Below are 20952 nucleotides of genomic sequence, written 5' to 3' on the forward strand. Positions count from 1 at the left end.
AGAATCCTAAAATATATATGGAATAACAAAAGACCTCAAATAGACAAAGAAATCCTGAGAAGAAAGAACAAAGCTGGAGGCATCACAATCCTAACTTGAAAATATATTACATAGCTATAGTAATCAAAATGGCATGGTACTGGGACAAAAACAGACTCATAGCTCAATGGAGCAGAACTGAAAGCCCAGAAACAAAACCACACATCTGTGGTCAGTTAATCTCTGACAAAGGAGCCAAGATCACACAATGGAGAAAAGAAAGTCTCTTCAATAAATGCTGTTGGGAAAACTGGACACCCACATGCAAATGAATGAAAGTAGATCATTATATTCCACCATACACAAAAATTAACTCGAAATGGATAAAAGACTTGAATCTAACACTTGAAACCATAAAACTCCTAGAAGAAAATATACGCAGTACAGTCTTTGTCATTGGTCTTAGCTGACCCTTCCAATACCATGTCTACTCAGGCAAGGGAAAGAAAAGAAAAAATATACAAATGGGACTAGATGAGACTAAACGGCTTCTGCAAGGCAAAGGAAATGATGAACAAAACGGAAAGACAGGGCCAGCCCCGTGGCTTAGTGGTTAAGTGGGCAAGCACCACTACTGGCGGCCCAGGTTCGGATCCCAGACACGCACAGACGCACCGCTTGTCCGGCCAAGATGAGGCCGCGTCCCAAATACAGCAGCTAGAAGGATGTGCAACTATGAAATACAACTATCAACTGGGACTTTGGGGAAAAAAATAAAAGGAGAAGGATTAACAATAAATGTTAGCTCAGAGCTGGTCTTCCTCAGAAAAAAAGAGGAGGATTAGCACGGATGTTAGCTCAGGGCTGATGTTCCTCAAAAAAAAAAACGAAAAGACTACCCACGAACTAATAAAAAATATTTGCAAATCATATATCTGACAAGGGGTTAATCTCCAAAATATATAAACAACTCATACACCCAACAACAATAAAAAATATAATCCAATCTAAAAATGGGCAGAGGATATGAACAGACATTTTTCCAAAGAAGATATACAGAAGCCCAACAGGCACATGAAAAGATGTATAACATCACTAATTATTAGGGATATTCAAATCAAAACTACAATGGGTGAACACATTACACCTGTCAGAATGTCTATAACTCCCAAGACAAAAAATAACAAATGTTAGAGAGGATAAGGAGAAAAGAGAACCCTCACACACTGCTGGTAGGAATGCAAACTGGTGCAGCCACCAAGGAAAACAGTATGGAGATTTCTCAAAAAGTTAAAAATAGAAATACCATACATTCCAGCTATCCCACTACTGGGTATTTATTCAAAGAAATTGAAATCAACAATTCAAAGAGATTTACTCACCCCTGTTTTCACTGCGACATTATTCACAATAGCTAAGATATGGAAGCACCCCAAGTGCCCTGCTACAGATGAAGGGATAAAGAAGATGTGGTATGTATTATATACAATGGAATACTACTCAGCCAGAAAAAAAAGACAAGATCATCCTGTTTGCAACAACTTGGATGGACCTTGAGGGTATGATGTTAAATGAAATAAGCCAGACAAAGAACTATGCATGATTTCACTCATATGTAGAAGATAAACATACACAGGGATAAAGAGAGCAGATTAGTGCTTACCAGAGGGGAAGAGGGCTGGCGGTTGTGTGAAAGAGTTAAAGGGGTACATGTGTATGGTATGGATAAAAATCAGACTACTGGTGGTAAGAACAATGCAGTCTATACAGATATTCACATATAATAATGAACACTCAAAATTACACAATGTAAAACCCTTTATAATTTCAATAAAATAATTAAAAAAGAAAAAAAAATAATTCATTCCTTTTTATGATTGAATAGTATTCCACTGTGGGGATTTACCACACTTTGTGTATCCGTTCACCAGTAGATGGACATTTGGGTTGTTTTCCGTTTTCGTCTACTATAAATAGGTTGTTATCAACATGTGTGTACAAGTCTGTGTATAGACATATGTGTTTATTTCCCTTAGATGGATTGCTAGGAGAGGAATGGCTGGGTAGACGTATGTAATTATTAAAGACGCATCCAAGCTATTTTTCATCAGCACTCGATGAGAGTTTCAGTGACTTGACATCTTCAACAACACTTGCTTTAGTCAGTTATTTTAATGTTAGCCATTCTCAAGTGTAGTGGAAACTCATGATGACTGTCACTTACATTCCCCCAATGACTCATGTGGTGAAGGAGAAGGCAAGCCACGCACAGACTGGGAGAAAACATCTCCAAAACATATCCCTAGAAAAGGATGTGTATTTATAATATATAAAGAGCTCTTACAACGCAATAAGAAGACAATCAACACGTCATGGCTTACTAGGAGACAGTAGATCAGGCCTGTGATGAGCACCAGGAGTCCCGCCAAGAAGATGAGGATAAGGGCCCAGAAGGGGAGGTCTGGGGAGACAAGTGGTGGGGTGAGCCACATCCTGTCATCGCCCAAGGGCTCCTGGTGACCCCACTGTGCCTCAACCCTCCTTGACAAGGGTTGGCCAAAATTCTTCATCATCCAAGACACTGTGCGCACGGTTCTCTTCAATGAGACACAGCATCAACATACTCGTCCCCTACCATGGGCTGGGGCTTCCTGCAGGTTTACCAGGCTTCTCAGTCAAGGTGTCATCTCTATTGGGAGAATATTCTGGAAGTGAATGAAATGGAGAATGCATGTGAGTGTGTTTCACTCTTTTTAATAAAACTTTTTAGACACAGAAAAATGAAGGGAACAGTCTCATAAACATCCATCATCTAGATTGAAAAATGTATATTCAATCCAATTAAAACAATAATTCATCAATGTATAAATTATTAACACATGCCACTCTTGATTCATCCCATGTTTTCAATGAAATATTAAAGTCAAGTAGACATCATGATGTTTCACCCCATTTTAGTTTCCATCTCTAAAATGTGAACACACTTTGCTACAAAATCCAAGACCATTATCACAGAACAAAAGTGTAATAAATTAAACCAAATTCATACCTCTGGGCACAGAGGACTGAATTTGGGCTGGATTTTCTTATGACGGTTGGGGGGAGAATGGGTCATCATAGATGGCAAGCCTATGGGATCTCTCTAAATTTGTAAAATCCCGCTCAAAAGTGTTCTTCCATGCCTGGAAACACATCATCCCCTTCTACTTTATCTATTTGCAAAATATTCATTTTCTAGGATTAACCTACAGTGTAATATGCCGCAGGAAGTCTTCTCTGCATACCGCCTCCAAGTATGAGTTTGTTCACATCAAATAATTGATAAGTTTCAATTCTCTATTCTTGTTATTGCCAGCTACAACATAAACTCCAGGAAAGGAGGACACACAGCACACAGTGGGCATGGGGTGATGGGTGCAGTTCCCCCTACTTGTACCTCTATCCAGACAAACTCTTAGAGGTGTACTGTCTGATATGGAGCAGCAACAAGTCTCTTTTTGAATTAAAATTAATTTTAGTTAAATAAAATAAAAAATCTAGTACCTCAGTAACATTAAAAATCAGTAACAATAAAGACCAGTCACAATACCGTCCTTCGAGTACTCAACAGCCACATATGGCCATGTACTGGAGAGCACAGATATAGAACACTTCCACCACTGCAAAAAGTTTTAGTGCATTTCTGCTCATCTAGAGCGGGAATTGGCAAACTATAGCCTGTGGATCAGAAACCACATGACCCCCAAACCTGTAAGTCTGCTTCACACACAGCTGGAGGCCCTCACTGACCATCTGGCCCAGTGGCTTTCATTGCAAAGATAAGGAAACAAAAGTCCAGAGAGGGGAGGTGACTAGCTTGAGGTCACAGAGCTGTCTAGGAGAAGGTGATGGCCTCCTATATTACACTGGTGTCCTTTTCTCTCTCTCAATGGTGGGTAAAGACTGGGGGACTATGCCACCTCTTGCCAGCCTGAGAAAGTTCAATGCTCTCTCAGCCCCAGGCATCCAGAGTCCCCAGAATGGCCTCACTTCCTTTCCCAATGACCAGGGACCCTTACCATCCCCAAGGACACTCTTCCTGTCCACAGTCAAGTTCTGCAGCTGGGTACATTCTGGGTCAGCCACAAGAATTCCTCCTAGCTGGCAACTCTCTCCAGTCTTTGTGCCAAGGCGGCAAGGTACACAGGGAGTCCACTCCAGTGTGGTTACTGTGGGGGACAGACCTGGAAGGGCACAAGGGATGAACAAGTGTGTCTAGAATTCTACCCTGATTCTAGATTCCCTGCTTCTGTGTCCTGTCCAAGATAACTTTCTGCAATACTGTAAACATTTGTCTGCACAATTAAATACACTAATTATTAGCCCCATGTTGTTATCAAGCACTTAAAATGTGGCTAGTGTTTGTGAGTGAGGAACTGAATTTCTCATGTAATTTCATTTTAAGTAATTAATTTATAAATAAATAACCACAGGGAGAACATTTCTGAAACATTTGAGAAAGGACTTCTGCAAATGCATAAAAACAATGAGAACACTGGTAAAAATGGTCAAAATCAACTTTTCAGAAGTCTAGAAATTAATCAACGGTTTGTAAGAATCTGAGGAGGGTTTAGTGAAGAAACATGGTGGAATCTTGATAACGGGAGCAAACTTTGTGGCATTATAACTTGCACTATTCCCATCCTGCTCTCACAATATCCTCCATAACTTTGAAAACCATCAGTCTCAGAACCATGGTAGTTGAGACAACCAGCAGCCAAGCAGCCATAATGGGTTTGGAGCTCTGAAAAGACCCATGCCCATCGAACTGTCACTAGCTGACCTTCCTGGCAGCTTCCCGAAAAAGCCCCATGTTCAGGGCTTGACGTTACTTGACTCAGAGCTTGCCCAGGGAGGAAAGTCTGTCCCCAGGGCACTTGCTAAAAATATTCAGGGCTAATTGTTTTCTATTATAGTTGCCTGAGGGAGTGATACTAGCTGAGGCAGGCAAGAGGTGAGCCAAAAACTTAGAAGAACAATTGGGGGAATGAGATGTCCACAGGGGGCTTTGAAAAGCTCCAGTGTATTTGTGGGCATCTAGAGGGCCACAAGTGCTCAGGGCTGTGGCATGCCCAGGAAAGACTTGAGAACATCTTAATCTCTCACCTCTAGTTGAAGGGTTGGCTTAATATCTGAAAACTTTATTAATAGAATAAGGGCCAATATCACGCAATCTCGACCACATACACAGAAAAGAATTTGACAAAATACAACGCCCTTCATGTCTAAAAAAGAAAACACTCAACAAATTAGGAATACAAAAAAACTTTCTCAACCTATAAACAGCATCAATGAAAAACCCACGGCTAACACCATAGTCAATGGTGAAAGACTGAAAATTTCCCCCTAAGACCAGGGACAAGACAACGATGTCTTCCCATATCTCGTATGTTAATCACAGGTACTAGAGGTTCTAATGAGGGCAATTAGGCAAGAAAAAGGAATAAAAGAAACCCAGATTGGAAGGGAAGAGGTAAAACTATTAGTTTTGCAGATGAGAATATATTGTATATAGAAAAACCTAAAAAATACACTCCTCTCCACACACAATATGTGAATCGTATCCTAACAGGTGTATAAAAAATTTAAATTGCCCCATGTGGTTAGCGGATCCACTATTGGAGAGCACAGTTAGACTGCTGATATTTGTTTAAAGTCTCCAGAAGAGGAGGAGGAGCAGGATGCTGGAAGTTGGTGGCACCAAATGTTAATGCTTTTCTCATCCCTCGAAAACCTATGGAAGGGGATGTTAGGATTAGCTGACAGGGATGTGGGGCAGACTGGGCACGATGTAAGTGACTTCCAGATCAATGATGTGTCACGGAAGCTCAGAGTCATCAGCCACCCAGCTCAGCCAATGCTTCCAATCTCCTCAACATACATCAAGTCGGTGACCAGGCAGGAGTGGAACATGTCTCAAAGCTGGCTGCCTCTGTAGACCTTGGTGACCTAGAACAAACGCGAGGGAGAGTGGGTGAGATGGAGGTCTCCTGGGGACGCAGGGGGCCACTGGTGCCAGTGAAAGATCACAGAACTTGGAGCAAGGGAGACCTGACTTCAAATCCTGGCTCTGCCCCTAACTCACTGTGTGACATTAGGCACAATACTCCCCTCTCTGAGCTTCAGTTTACCCATGTGAGAAATGGGGAAGGCATCTAGGACATCACCTCTGGACACTGAGAAAACCCAGACATGCAGGGAAAGTGAAGGGTTGAAACAATCACATAACAGATGTAAGTCAGATGGAGGAATGACGGTGCCCTCAGGGCAAGGAGAGACGGGAGAGGGAGAACCCACCTGGTCCTGGGTGTCTCTCAGCATGGCGGTGTACTCCGAGGATGTGGGCTCCGAGTTGCTGAGGTTCCAGCTGATGATGCGGAAATGTAGCTGATACTCTCTCTGGATGGATAAACTCTGGGCTGCAGAGCCTGGAGCCACCGAGAGGAAGAGCAGACAGGTGGAGACACTCAGCTCCCAGCACAAAGGCATGGTGGCCCACGGGGTCAAGGTGGTGGGTGCAGACAGCGTCCACACAGGTGGCTGGCCCATCCTTCTCAGGCCTGGGGAGAGAGGGATGTGGGGACTCTAGAGAGAGTTCCTGAAACCTCTGGGGGTGGGGGACAGAAAAGGAAGGAGGAAATGGGAGGACACTGGGGAGACAGATAGGGGTGGTCACAAAAGAGGTCATTAGGGGCAAATGCTGAGGGGAGGGTCTCACCTGAGGGAGACCAGTCTGCAACTTGAGTAGAAGGGGCGCAGGCTGCTCTTCTTGAACAAGGATACAGCTGGGGAGGAAGGAGGAGGAGGAGGAGCAGGAGGGACAGGGGTTGGGGGAGGGGCTGGATGGGATTTAACTACCAGGAGCTGCTGGGACCAGGGTCTCACCAGGCTCTGCAAGACCCTCTCAGTGAAGTTGAACGTGGTCTAGCCGTTGCTCATGTCTGATAAATACCGGAGGGTAGAGATGGTGACGTTGACTGTGAGGGTCTTCAGGTTGTGCCCCAAAGCTGCAAGACGAGAGGGAGAGCGATGGCCATCTCTGAAAGCTGGCCTGAGACCAGACCAGAGTCCTGCACTCATTATAATCTGTCGTCTTCTGTCCCAGTGGCACCACCACCCAACCGTGGAGTCACCCAAGTCAGAACCAGCATATCAGCTCAGCTCCTCCTCCCTCCCAGTAACACCCATTCACCTTGCACACTGGTCCTCACATACATTCCCTCTCTCCCTCCCTGTCCTAGCTCAGGTCTTAACTTCCTTCACCCGGACCAACACCCCAGCAGGCTCACTGGATGCTGTGTCTAAAGGATGTTCTACATGGACTACTAGAAGAATCTTTCTGAAATGAATACCTCACTATGGCCACCACTTCTCTAGTACAACCCATGGCTCCCTTTGGCCTTCAGTGTTTAGTTCAACCTTCGTGACCTGGCACTCAAGGCTCTACTCAATCTGGCTCCTGCTGACCTTTCAGTCTCATTTTATCCATCTACTGCGGGTTAAACATTATGCTGCATGCAACCCAAATTCGTTTCAATTCTCCCCATACGGCATGTTGTTTGTGGCTGGAGCCTTTGCTCATGGAATCCTCTCTGCCAGGAAAACCCTTCATCCTCTATTTGCCAGGGTCCCTCCTACTCATTCTTAAAGACTTCATTCTGGTGAAACTTTCTCTAGCAAGCTCCTCCCCTCCAAATTATGCCAGGTGCCTCTCCCCGAAATATCCCACATTGTATTGTAATGTTGTGTTAATTTCACAAGACTAGGGACTCTCTGATGGCTGACCTTAGACTGAATATTTGGTATAATCTTTGTGATCAGCATGATTGCCCTAAAACCAGAATTTCACACCCTGGCTTCCCAGCTCCTGGATCACACCTGGCTCATGGGGAGTGGGGCCAGAGTGCTTCTCTTGGGAAGGAAAAGGGACCCCCAGATACCTGTGGTGGCTTCTGGTGGCACAGGTGATGATCAAGTAGGCAGGGACGTGTTGGCCGGCTCGGGAGCTGTGGATAAGTCTGTCATCAAGGAGGGACAGAGTGGGAGTAGCCCCCAGGCTCACACGGGCTAAAGCACAGGCTGTCTCAGGACCACCATTCACAGGTGAAGCATAAATGAGAGTGATGGGATGAATGATTGTGTGAGTAGCGGGATGAGTAAGCCTGTGGATGAGAGGAGCCCAAGAGAGAGAGAGAGGTGAACAAGAGTGACTGAACTCGGAGGAGAGGCAGATAGGCAGAAAAATGGGCAGATAGATGGGATACCTGGAAAAGGAGGACCAAGGGCAGGGCTTTAGGAGAATTAAAGTGAAAACCACATGGGGTCAGAATGTGGTGGAGAACATGTCTGTGTCTTAGGCTTTCTCACACTGGGCTGGGACTCTCCATCAGAACCCGGGAGGGAGAGAAGGGATGAATTAGGGCCCTTCCAGGTCCTTCCCTCACCAAGGACAGCAGGTGAAGGAGAACAAGTGCTCCCAAACCCCAAATGCAGACGGGACACAGGAGATCAGGGCCAGGAATACTCACTGTTGGTAGTCGGGGCCACGGCTCCATAGGTGTAACCTGTGGAGAGAAGGCGAGAGGAGCTCAGCAAGAGTTGGGGTGAACATAAAACATTAAGGGAGAGGAAGGATGTAGGGACCTTTGTGGGAAAAACAGAGGGGAAAGCAGAGGGGACGAGTGGAGGGGTGTTCAGGGGGAAGGAATTGAGATGGAAGGTGGCTGGACCCAGTGATCACACAGTGATGAGAAGACTGAACCCAGACCAGGAGGATAGAGAGATGGATCATAGCTCACTTTAGAGCAACGGAGGGAACACAGAACTCTGACTGGGAGAGACAGCATGGCTGTAGCACAGCCCCTCACCACTGACGTAGAAGTTCTCTCAGTCCAGGGTGAAGGAGCCCAGGTGGGTGATGCACTGAGTCTCATGGCTCAGCTCCCAGTAGAGTCACTCTCTGTCCAGCCCGGGACCTGCGGGGGTCAGAGTGGAAGGTGCAGATGATGTCCACCCCAGTGGCTACCCCACCCTTCTCAAGCCTGGGGGAGGAAGATCATGGAGCTGTGGAATACTGAGCAGGGGTCATTCTGGGTGTGGAAAGCGAGAGAGGGGAAGGAAGGAAGGTGATGGAGATGCTGAAGGGGCTGCTCTGAAGCCTGCAGGGGCTCTCCTACGTGTCTCCCGTGTGAGACAACACCCTCACAAGTAAGGCCTGACTTCTTTTAGGATGTGGAAGGGGGGGCCTGTGAGTGGAAAAGAGGGGTGAACACACACACCTGGGTGAGGGGGCACCTGCAGGTCTGCACAGACAGCAGCGAGAACAGTCAGTGCCCTGTGCCATCTGACACATGCAGGCAAGAAAGTACCGTTATGTTCTCTCGGTTCTACACTCCATGGTCTTTTCTTTCTACTTCTTTCCTACTCCACAGCCATCACTCAGGCGTAGGGAACAATCATCTTATTCCTAATCTTATTCCCAGCACCTCCCATCTTGCATATTAAGTCTTCATTCTTAACCATGAAGTCCATTTTAACCCACATGCTTAGACCAAACGCTAATCACATCATCCTTCTACTCGCATCTCTCCAGAGTGTTCCCACTGGTCTTAGAACAGAGTCCCAATCACCCCTCATCTGGTCCTGCCTGTCTCCCCTCGCCGGTGTGGCTCACACTCCTCCCCCTCTGTTGACTCGGCTCAGCCATCCTTCTTCTCAGTTCATGGACACACCAGGCTCTCTGCTTCAGGGGTGTCCTCATGCGGTCCCTCTGCCTGAAAAACTCTCTTGAACACAATCCCACACCCTCACTCCAGTCTAACACTCCTACCAGCTAAATCCAGTCCCAACTCCAGCTCTCAAGATAAATATCAGTCCTTCTCAAGAGGGCTTCTCTGCCTCCTCATGTTGATTCCCCTTGTGCCAAACTCCCACATCACTCTCATCATTAACTTTTCAAAATCCAAATTCCCAAATACAATGTAAATTCCATGGAGGTGGAACAAGGTCTCTCTGGTTCTCCAGGTCCCCATGCATGTGTCCCAGGGCCTGGCTCATGAGATGAGGAACCATCCCGGTTTGTCTAGGACTGCCCTGGTTTGAACACTAAATGTCCTGTGTCCTGGAAAACCCCACTGTCCTGAATAAACGAGGATGGTTGGTCACCATTAATTATACACTCAGAGACTGTCTATTGTATGACAAGCACAAATTCCCCTCAAGAACATCACAGGAAATCTAAAATGAAAAAGGCACAGACACACGTACACACACAATTAGTAGAGGCCAACAACTAAATACAAAATTACTTAACAAGATTCTCTGCAACGTGAATCACCAGACCATTATTTCAGAAAAATTTCAAGAAACAAAGTTAATTCCCTTTAGAAGGCAAGGTGGAGAGGACAGTCTTTTTGGAGACTAGCGCCCTTCCCTTCAATCTACAGTGTTGCTTAGTACTCCTCCAAATGATTTGAAATGTCATAAAGAAAAAAATGCTCAAAATAAATCTGGCTACTGGCAAATTCATTTTTAAATTTGTTATTAATACAAAGAAGTTCCAATCATCTTTTTCCTTGAATGCTCCTTTATTTCAAATTTTTGTGGAGGATTTATAGGACTTTAGAAGTCAAATTGAATGGGTCTAAGGAATGTTGCTGAGTATCCCTGCTAATATTTCATGGGATGTCTTCTAATACTACATACACACGCAAAACATTTCTGTATTCATATTATATATAAATCCTGACTTTTGACTATAATGCAATGCAAGTAAATCTATATTTTCTACTATAATCCACATTTGCAGTTATTTACGTTTCTTTCATATGTTCTTATTTGCATATAACTGTACTTACTGAAATATTTACCACACAGAACCACACACAGCTTACCATCTTTCCATCCATCAAACATCAATAATTTTCCTCAAGATACCTTCACTCTCAGTGACTCCAGGTGGTGACAACCTGAGCCCAGGAAAGCTCACTAGCAGGTCTTCTGCACAGCAAAGGCTGCTGGAACCTGTTGGTACCAGGTCCACAGGGTACTCATCTGGTCACAACGAAATCCATGGATCAGCAAGGACAGGTGGACCCTGAGCCTGGTTTCACCTGAAACTTGAGCTCCACGGATGCTTTTCGTGTCTGAGGGGGGAAAAAAGTGCAAACAAGCTTTTGAGGCCTTTTATAGGTTGTTGGATGGAAAGGCCAACCCCATTCACTTTTCTTTATTTTTACTTACTGATTTAACTGTAACTGTTGGCTGTGGCTGGATTTTCCAGATTCCTATCCAGCCACCTGCTGCTCCCCGAGATGGGAGAAAGCAGCTTTGTGCTGTGTGCACTTGAGTCGCTCAACTCACTTGGCTGGACAGAGACTTTTTCGTGACTCTGGACCCTTTAAACAAGCTTGTCATTTAGGGACCCTGTAAGTGACTCGCTGACTTCTCAACAATTTCCACACTTCATTCAGGGCTCGGGAGATTTTCAAGCCCTGGAGCAGGTTTCCCAACCTTGGCACAACTGACATTTGGGGCCGGATAATTCTCTGTGGGGCTGTGCTGGGCCCTGGAGGATGCTGAGCAGCATCCCTGCCTCCCCCCTAGATGCCAGGAGCGCCCCACTTGTAACGACCCAAACATCGCCTCCAGAAGCGGCTAAAGCCCCCTGGGGACAAAATCACACGGAGGACGTTGACGGGGACTCTGAGGAGGGGACGGCGGCGCCCAGATCCAGGAGGAACAGCAGCCTCTGGGGCCCTGAGCGAACAGCCCGGGGGAAACGGGGCTGCAGGGTGATGGAGAGACGCGGAGCCCTGACGGGGCTGCCCACGGCCAAGCCCACTCCCTGGACCGCGACTGGAGCCCGGACAGCCCGCCGCTCACCGAGCCCCGCCTCTGAGGGTGAACATCCACAGGAATGCGATCCGCACCGAGAAGATGGAACACACTGCGCAGAACGCCCACTCCATCCACGGCGCCGCCTGCGCTTCCGGTTCCGGTCTTGGGCGGGCGTTCGGGGAGGACGAACGTTTGGGGGCTGCATCAGGGACAGGGACAAAATCTAGGGGCGTGGCTGTGGGCGGGGACAATTCTGTGAGTGACAGCAGGCCGGGAAGGCAGTTCTATGGGCGGGAACAAGGGTGCAGGCAGGGCAATGAGCCGGGACCAGGCTGTGGGCGGAGACAGGCCCGAATGTTGTGGGCGGAGACCAGTTCCAGGGGCGGGAAGAGGTGGGGTGTGGCTGGAATAATTCAGGCAGACTTCACAGGGGGAGGAAATCAGCTCCAGGGGCGTGGCTGGAGGCGAGGCTTTCCGTGGACCCCTACATTGTACAGGTAACTGGATGTTGAACAGCTGTTCTTCATTCCTTTCCCCACCTTTACACAGCCTCATAGAATGATGTTCCCATATTTAGAATTCTAAATTTTTTGTGCGTTTGCTGTTCTTAATTTCGTTAAAAAATTGGATCATATATTCACATTTCTCTACAACTTGCTGTTCCAAACCAGTAGATAAGGATATAACGCTATTTTAATTTTAAAAATCTGGGGGGAGGCAGGCCTACGTCGTAGGTGCACGTATAGGAAAACTTCAAATATTCTCACTCTACCACTGTCTCCCGGTACTTTTGCACAGAGATAAACATTCTTTCCTCCTCTATCCTTCCAGACATACTGTGTATATGTGGGACTGTGTATATGTTCAAGACCAAGAGGGGTGTCCCCAAGCAAAACCTGAAACCCATGAATTGTCTCATGCATCAGAAGTTAATGAGAAGAGATTTAATTTTCTGGTGGAAGGAGATGAACCAGTGATGAATCCATAGGAAGACAACAAAGAAACAAGAGAATTTTACCGTTAAAAACGTCAAAGGAAAAAGTGAGAAAGAAAATGTATTCATACTATCTGACGTAGCACATCTCTGGATAAGATTCGTATGCTATAAAATGGTAAACACTGATGTCATAAAACAGTAGACATTGAATTTTGATTTATCCTAATTCATTAAATAGTTATATTGGGCAAGGGGAATTATGTTTTTAACATATGTAAGAACTCTTCGTGCTGATTTTTTCAGAGAAGAAATAAAATATAAATAGTCAAAAGCTGAAAAATGAAAAAGCTGTATGAGTAGCTAATTTAGAAATATAGATTTTAAATCAGAAAATTAAGTTGTTTTTGGAACCAGAGTCAAGAGTGGGGAAGGTAGCTTTTCATTATAAGCCTTGGAGTATTATTTGAGAGATGTGCGTATGCATACACACACACGCACACACACAGAAGCCTGAATTTGTATTCCAAAGGGATCATCTAACTCTACAAATATTTGTAAAAAGGATTCACTTTACAAGAGTAGAACGTATTTTGAAAACTACAGACTTCAAGCATTAAAAAAGCTGTCATCATCCCGGTGGAAAAATGAATGGGGCATCACTTTCCAACTCACATGTTGATAAGCCTTTTACATACATTACTCTTGAGTATTCTCACAGCAACCCATAAGGAAGATGGTATTATCTATCTCCATTTTGCAGATGAGGAAATTGATGACAGCATATTGCTAAAATTTTCATATAAGTTCTCAATAGATCTTGTTTTATGTTAAAATTGTTTATTGAATTTTCTTTTCATTAATAAAATGATATGTGTCACTCTTACAAATAAGCAAAGACTGTGTAAAAACAATTTACCAAAACTAGTTTTCTTTTGATATAATTAAATATAACAGTCACTTTATTATTTTTCTGCTGTCTGCCTCACATCTACGAAGATGCTTCCTATCCCAAAGACTTACTAGAAAACTCGACTAAAAATCAAGGATCAGGGAATACCCACATTATGCAAGCTTCCTGAATACATGCAAAAAAAGCCATTATAACAATTTTTTGTACAAAAATCTTAGATCATTCATGAACTGATAGCGACACAAATCATGATTAGGCAAGTTATTTCTGTAGAATGACAAATATTTAAAATTTAGACATTTAGAAAGGTATTTCATTACAGTAACTAATGTGTATAAGAATTTTTTCAAACTCACTTAGTTCCAGGAAATCCTTTGACAAAATTCACTGCAATATTATTCACAATAATCAAGAGATGGAAACTACCTAATTGTGCACCCGTGGGTGAAAGGATGAAGAAAATCTGAGGCATCTATACAATGAAATATTATTCAGCCTTAAAAAGAAAGGAAATCCTGTATTCAGAATTGCTTGCCTGGATCATTTCAGTAGCCATGTGGTTTCATCCTTAGTCCCCTCTGATCCATTCGTCAACCAGGAACCAGGGTGATCCTTTTACAATGTAAGTGCCACAACCTCTAATGGATCCCTAAAAGAGATTTTGGAGGTGGACTGCCTGGGTACCAGCTGTGTGACCTTGGTCATTTATATAACCTCTAATGTTCCTCATCCATACAATAGAGGTTAATAGTATTGTCTCCATGGCATTGTTGTGAGGATTAAATGAGTGAATACATGTCAGATGCCTAGAAAGTGCCTGGCACATGATAAGGCATCATGAAAAATTTAACTGTAATTATAACCAAATTAAATATTGTGATGGCCTATTAATTAAGTTGAACCATATGAAATTTCTAATATTCAACCATTTTGACCCATTATTATTGTTGAATAAATGATAAAAGTCTAGGCAGGTTTGTTAGAGTCAAAAAGGATTGGATAAATGAAAATATTATTAGAAAAAATGAGCTGAAATGGATTGCTTTGCAAATTACAAAGCAGTTTCTCATACTTTGTTTCATTTAATCTCTATAGAATGCTTTTCAGGGTATTATTACCAGTGTCTCTGAAGGAGTAACTGACTTTCCCCAAATCACACCACATTAAATAACACAATTAGAGGGGAAACATCATTTCAAGTATAAATCCCATATGATATTTTTTCCCCTTCATAATATCATTGGTCCTCTCAAGAAAGTGATGAAATAATGCTGATTCATATGAACTTAGTCTTAAAGAGACATACTCTCAGATGATAAACACTATGTCTTTGAAACAGGGGTGTTATGAGAAGAAACTTGGGACCCATGTTTTCTGGGTTTTCAAGTCCATGATTAGACTTCTGGTAAACAGTCAAAGAAGGGAAAGGGTGAATAATAGTCCAGAATGAAAAAAGTTTGACGTATATGTAACTTTATTGATCACCTCAAGATTCTCTTTTTGTTTATGGTCTGTGTCACCCTACTAGAATATAAATGCTCTTAGGGTAGATCACTGCTATCGTGCAGCAAGTGGTAGGCACTGAGTAAATATTTATTAAAGGAATGAAAGTGGCCTTGAATACATCTGCTCTTTACTCACCAGAGAACAGCCCCATAGCAGGCAAATGGCATCATTAACAAAATTTTAAAAATCGTATCCTTATTAGCTAGTAACCATGGATACAAGGCTCCCATTTATTTCATACTTTCTAAGTATTTAAGCATTCTGGTGTATTAGGGAGTGTTTCCACAGCCTTGCTGTAACATAAAGCAAGATTTTTTGGCCCATTGATTGCTGTTTCCAGCAGGGCCCATCTCTATACTTACCTCTAAACAATTAACTATAGATTTGTTATCCCAATGAACAGCGATTTGGTATGGAACCTGTTTTATCAGTGTCATGCGAAAGTAGACATTTGATATATCTTTAAGAGGTGATATGGATAATAAGGTTGATGCAGAAGAAGACAACTAAAAATTCTCTCTGGTCTTTTTCAAGTGTATCTGGGTGAAGGGTATCTTGTTGTCACTGGATTTCAGAACTCAAAAAGACTCGTCCAACTCTTCATGTTACAGGTGAAGAAACTGAGGTCTAAAGAGGTTGAGAGATTTGACCAAGACTAATTCCTGAGACTAGAGAAAGATCCTCTGATTCTCAGCTGGCCACATTGTCATAAGATCTCCAGCTACAAACAGCCAAGAGAAACAAGTCTGTTGATTTCCAGGCAGAAATGATTCCCCTTCACGTTTTTACTTTTTCTCGCTTAGATGCCTGCTCTGCCCTGACAAGGCATTTATCTGATGTTTACGCTAAACTTAAGAAGAGGAAAATGCTCCTGGAAAACACTTGTGATTCAGTGTGGCAATGGAGAGCACAGTCATGAAAAAATGAGAATCAAATGAATAAGAGGTAAATAATATTAGAGAAGAAGAGAAAATCTATTATTTAGTGGGACATAACTTATAAAATTTAGAACTGGTAAATAAGTGCAGTAATGTATAAGGAAGCTAGATTCCTATATGAAACATCGAAAATACTGTTACATGAGCAAGAATTAGTTTAAACATGTAAACAATTATTCCATTCCTAAGAGCAATGAATTATTTAAGATGAGTAGTTCAAATAATTGGAACTACACATTAGTTATATGAAGAAGATTATAGAGAGATACAAAGCGTGTGAAAGCTCTGATTAAATGGAGAGATATACTATACTTGTGATTGAAAACAGTGTTTCAAAGATATCAATTTTCCAAACATTATTCAGATTCCATGTGCTTCAAATCTTCTTTTAAAATGATGTAGTGTTTGTTTTATAGACTAAAAGATATCCATTTGTAAAATAAAACACTGGACCATCAACTAACATTATTCACAAGTAAATCATTCTAAATGGATTATAAGAGCTAAAATTAAAAGTAAAAATCCCCCACGTATAACAGTGGTGGATGACAATATAGAAGACTATCCATAATCTTAAAATTAGTGAAGATATTCTTAATATATATGCTTAAAGATGTCTGGTTGAAAAGAGGAAGGAGAAAAAGTAAAATGGAAAGTGATATGGTCTCTGATTTTCTTTCAGAGACTTAATCTAGAGAAAAATATTCCAGTCTACGATATTGGATAAAGAAATAGATCTGTGATAATTACACAAATAATGAGTGGACATATATAAATGGTAGCATACTGTATCAGTTAGCTTCTGCTGTATAAAAAATCAACCTAAAATTTGGTGGCTACAAATAAGAATAGTTTATTTTTTCTCAAGATTCTGTGGGCTAACAGGGCAGTTATTTTGATCTGGACATATTGGTGGCTCAGCTGGGATTGGCTGGTCTAGGACGGCCTTACTCACATATCTGATTGTTGACTTGAAGTCACCTGGAGTAATGGAGATGTGCAGTCTATCTAGACTCATTCACATATTGAGGGCCTCAGGCTTCCCAAGGGCAGCCAGAGAAGGACAAGTACCAACAATGAGCAAGTGTTTTTCATGCCTTTGCTCATGTCATTTGTTAATGTCCCATTGGCCAAAGCAAGTTACAAGGCCAAGTCTACCCAGAGTCAACGTGGGATGCTACGACAAAACAGACAGTGGGAGAAGACTAATGTGTGGCCATTTTCGCAATCTTTCACACATAATTTTAGAGGAGAATTAGTATGAATGTTTTTGTATTTGTTCATTTGAATGCCCGAGGAAAATTGTACAAAGCCAAAACAAACGTAAAGCAAAAAATTAAGTGGAGATGTAAGGTAAGTTTAGTTGGTACTTAAAGTGGATCTGCAAAAATGTGGTAGTTTATTTTTCAAGTGTAGGCAAGTTCTTGTAACCTATGAAAATAACTTACATTTCGATTATTTTCTCGCTGAATGTATTTTATTCGTTAACATATTTGATGTGTTTCTCTCTGGCCTTAGGAAAATAACGTAGCACTTGAGACCAAAGATGCAGCCTAATAGCCCCACACTGGAGGCCAAGATGGAGCAGACATTCACGGCCACCATGACTTTGCCCTTGGTGCTGTGGTAGAAGGGGAGGAAGGTGACCCAGACACTGCAGAACACCAGCATGCTGAACGTCAGGATCTTGGCTTCATTAAAGGTGTCAGGCAGGTTCCGCGCCATGAAAGCCACAGTGAAGCTGCCCAGGGCCAAAGAGCCCAGGTGTCCCAGAACACAGTAGAAAGCCGTGACCGAGCCCTTGTTGCACACGATGAAGATGTGGCGGTGTTCAGTGTGTGCATCTGTGTCAATGAAGGGAGGAGAGGTTCCCAGCCAGATTCCACAGAGACTCAGCTGGATAAAGGAGCAGCTGGGAATGATGAAGTTAGGTTCCTCTGCCACCAACCACTGCCTCATCCTTCTCCCTGGTGCAATGACCTTGAAGGCCACAGCCACATTCATAGTTTTGGCCAAGACAGTGGAAACAGCCACAGTAAATACAACTCCAAATGTGATTTGATGAAGACTGCAGGTGGCTGTCTTGGGACGACAAATGAAGAGTAAGGAGCAGAGGAAACAGAGGGTGAGGGAGATGAGCAGGATGTAGCTGAGAGTCCGATTATTGGCCTTGATTATGGGAGTGTCTTGGTGATTCATAAAGACCCCCAGCACCACAGCTGTGAGGACAGAAAAGCACAGAGCTGTGCAGGCCAGGGCCATCCCTAAGGGGTCCTCATAAGCCAGAAAGGTCACAGCTTTTTTGAGGCAGCAATCACACCCTCTGTTGGCATACTGACGATCTGGACACTTCACACACTGATCCATGTCTGGGGAGAGATGCAAAGTGTCCTCAGCCCAGTTTCAGTCATTCTCTCTCATTCGCATGCCCCCAAAGCAGGCATTGGGTAAGTTTAGCCAATTGTCTTCCTTTGTTGCTCCAGGCACCAAATAACAGAATGCTCTGCAGAGAACCATTCCTAGTTAATACTGCCCATCTTATTTCTGGTTAAGTAAACAAAGCTATTATCCTTCTCAGTATTTATCTTGCATATTCATGAAAGCACTTTTTTCTCAGCAGAAAACCAAATATCCTCCCTGTCTCTCTGAGCTATACCCCTGTAAGCTATGGCCTAGATTTACTCATTCAATGAGCAAGCAGTTATTGGAAAACCTCCATGAGCCAGATAATTTGCTACATTCTAGGGAAACAGAGATGACCAAGTCATAGACCTCACTCCTCAGGAGTTTCAAAATGATACCATTTCTACCATCCAAAATGATCTCCAAAACATTTCGTCTTGATTTCACTTCCACCACTTCTGTTAAGATTTTAGTCACTTCTCTCCTATGTTATCATAAGATCCTTTTACTCTGGTTCCTTGCCCTTGTCCTGCATCACAAGTGATACTTCTACATGTAAGTGGGATCATGTTTATCCTCCATTAAAAAATCCGACAAACTCTTGGGAAGACCAAAAAGACTGTATAACCTTGGTCTTGCCTACCTCTACTACCTCTGCTCTGATGTTTAACATTCCCAAATCTTCATGTTGTTCTGAAACTGTTCCGTGCCCACTCATCCCTGCAGGTATCAATACATGCTTTTTCCTTCTACAAGGGCATTGCTCCTTCCTCTTTATGTCCCTTTAAATTCTCTCACTTTTCACGTTTACAACTACAATCTGCCTGATAACGTTTTCTGTGGACGGTTTTAGTTAGGGTTGGCGAGTCATTGTCTTCTTCATGAAGACAGCCAATTTACCCAACATGGTTTATTGAAAAGTCTTTCATTTTCCCACTCCTACTCAGTGTTTCCTTGTAAATCAGACGTCTATACGTGAGTCCCTATATGAGCAGCTTGTGTCTGAATTTACCATTTGGTTCCGTTGATTTTCTTGTTTACCCTCATGATGAACCTCCTCTATTGTGATGCTATATTACTTGATGTCAGGTAGACTAAGTCCTCCCACTCTATTCACTGTCTTCAAGATTTTCTTATTTAAGTTTTTCCTTTATCATTTCCATAAGAATTGTATCAATTGTAATTTCCACAGAACGGGTCATCATTTTAGCTGCAATTTTGTGGAAGCTGTAGATTAATTTGGACAGTTTTGATATCTGTAGAATTTTGAGTCTGTTCAGTCACGAATTTGATTTATCCCTCCACTTCTTTCAGTCTTCCTCCATTTTTCTAAATGCTGTTCTATAATTTTATGGACAGAAATCTTTTGAAAGTCTCATTAAAGTTATTTCTAGGTACTTCATACTTTAAGATGTTGTAAATGTCGTTTTTTAAAATTTAAATTTTGAATGCTTATGACGGGTACATGGAAGCAAAACTTTCTATATGAACCTTGTATTCAGCCGTCAATAAACTCAGTTAATACCTTAATTTATATGGTTTTTACATTTATATCATAATATCATCTGAAGATAACATCAATTTTACTTCTTCCTTTGAAGTAAATTATTCCTTTTATTTCTTTTCCTGCCAATATTGTATCAGGCAAGACCTCCAGCCTAACGGCTTATAGAGGCAGTGATGTTGAACATTTTTCTCTTATCCTTGTTTTCAACAGTGCAACATAAAGTTCCATTCTGTGACTACTGTGTATGGGAGTAAGAGAGTTTCCTTCTGTTCCTGATTTGGTGAGTGTTGTTTCTGTTGTTGTTGTTTGTTTTAAAATATGAATAGGTGTTTAATTTTACTAGTTTTTCTTACAGTTATTGAGATTATTATTTCTCTTTTTTCAGAGATTAGTGTACTGAATTACATTGCATGAACCTAATTTGGTTATGATATGTCCTTCTTATAAAATATGGCTAGATTTGGAACCTTGATATGATTTGATTTTTTTTTTTTAGTATCAATGAATTTAATCCAAGAAAGAGAGTGGCCTGTAATTTCCTTTCCTGCAATGATTTTGTTAGATTTTGTTACCAATGTTAATCTCGTCTCTCAAAGTGAGTCAAAAAGTTTTCTGATTTTCCTATTCTCTGGAAGAGTTTGAGTAGATGTATATTAATTTTTTCTTGAATATTTGGGCAGATTCATCAGCTTTATACCAAATAAATAGCTTACAATAAAATTTTGTATAAATGTTTTAAAGGATGGTCTCAATTTCTGTAATAGGTATGGCAATATTCAGATTTTTCATTTTTTCTTGAAGCAGTTTGGTAACTTTTATTTGCCTAGAAATTTGTGAATATCCTCTAAATTTTCATTGTATCAACATGATGTTATTTATGTTTTCTTCATGTTAA

At 42.3% G+C, this 20952-nt stretch overlaps 1 long non-coding RNA gene across 1 annotated transcript; it reads right to left on the minus strand.

The window, feature by feature from the left end:
* Positions 1-6980: 6980 nt before the first annotated feature.
* Positions 6981-11016, minus strand: LOC131401685 (uncharacterized). Its single transcript, XR_009217838.1, has 3 exons — positions 10954-11016; positions 8547-8582; positions 6981-7025 (listed from the first exon to the last, which is right to left on the minus strand). It is a non-coding gene; the product is annotated as an uncharacterized LOC131401685 (long non-coding RNA).
* Positions 11017-20952: the final 9936 nt, after the last annotated feature.

This window comes from Diceros bicornis, assembly GCF_020826845.1.
Source record: "Diceros bicornis minor isolate mBicDic1 chromosome 13 unlocalized genomic scaffold, mDicBic1.mat.cur SUPER_13_unloc_1, whole genome shotgun sequence".
Lineage (NCBI taxonomy): Eukaryota > Metazoa > Chordata > Mammalia > Perissodactyla > Rhinocerotidae > Diceros > Diceros bicornis.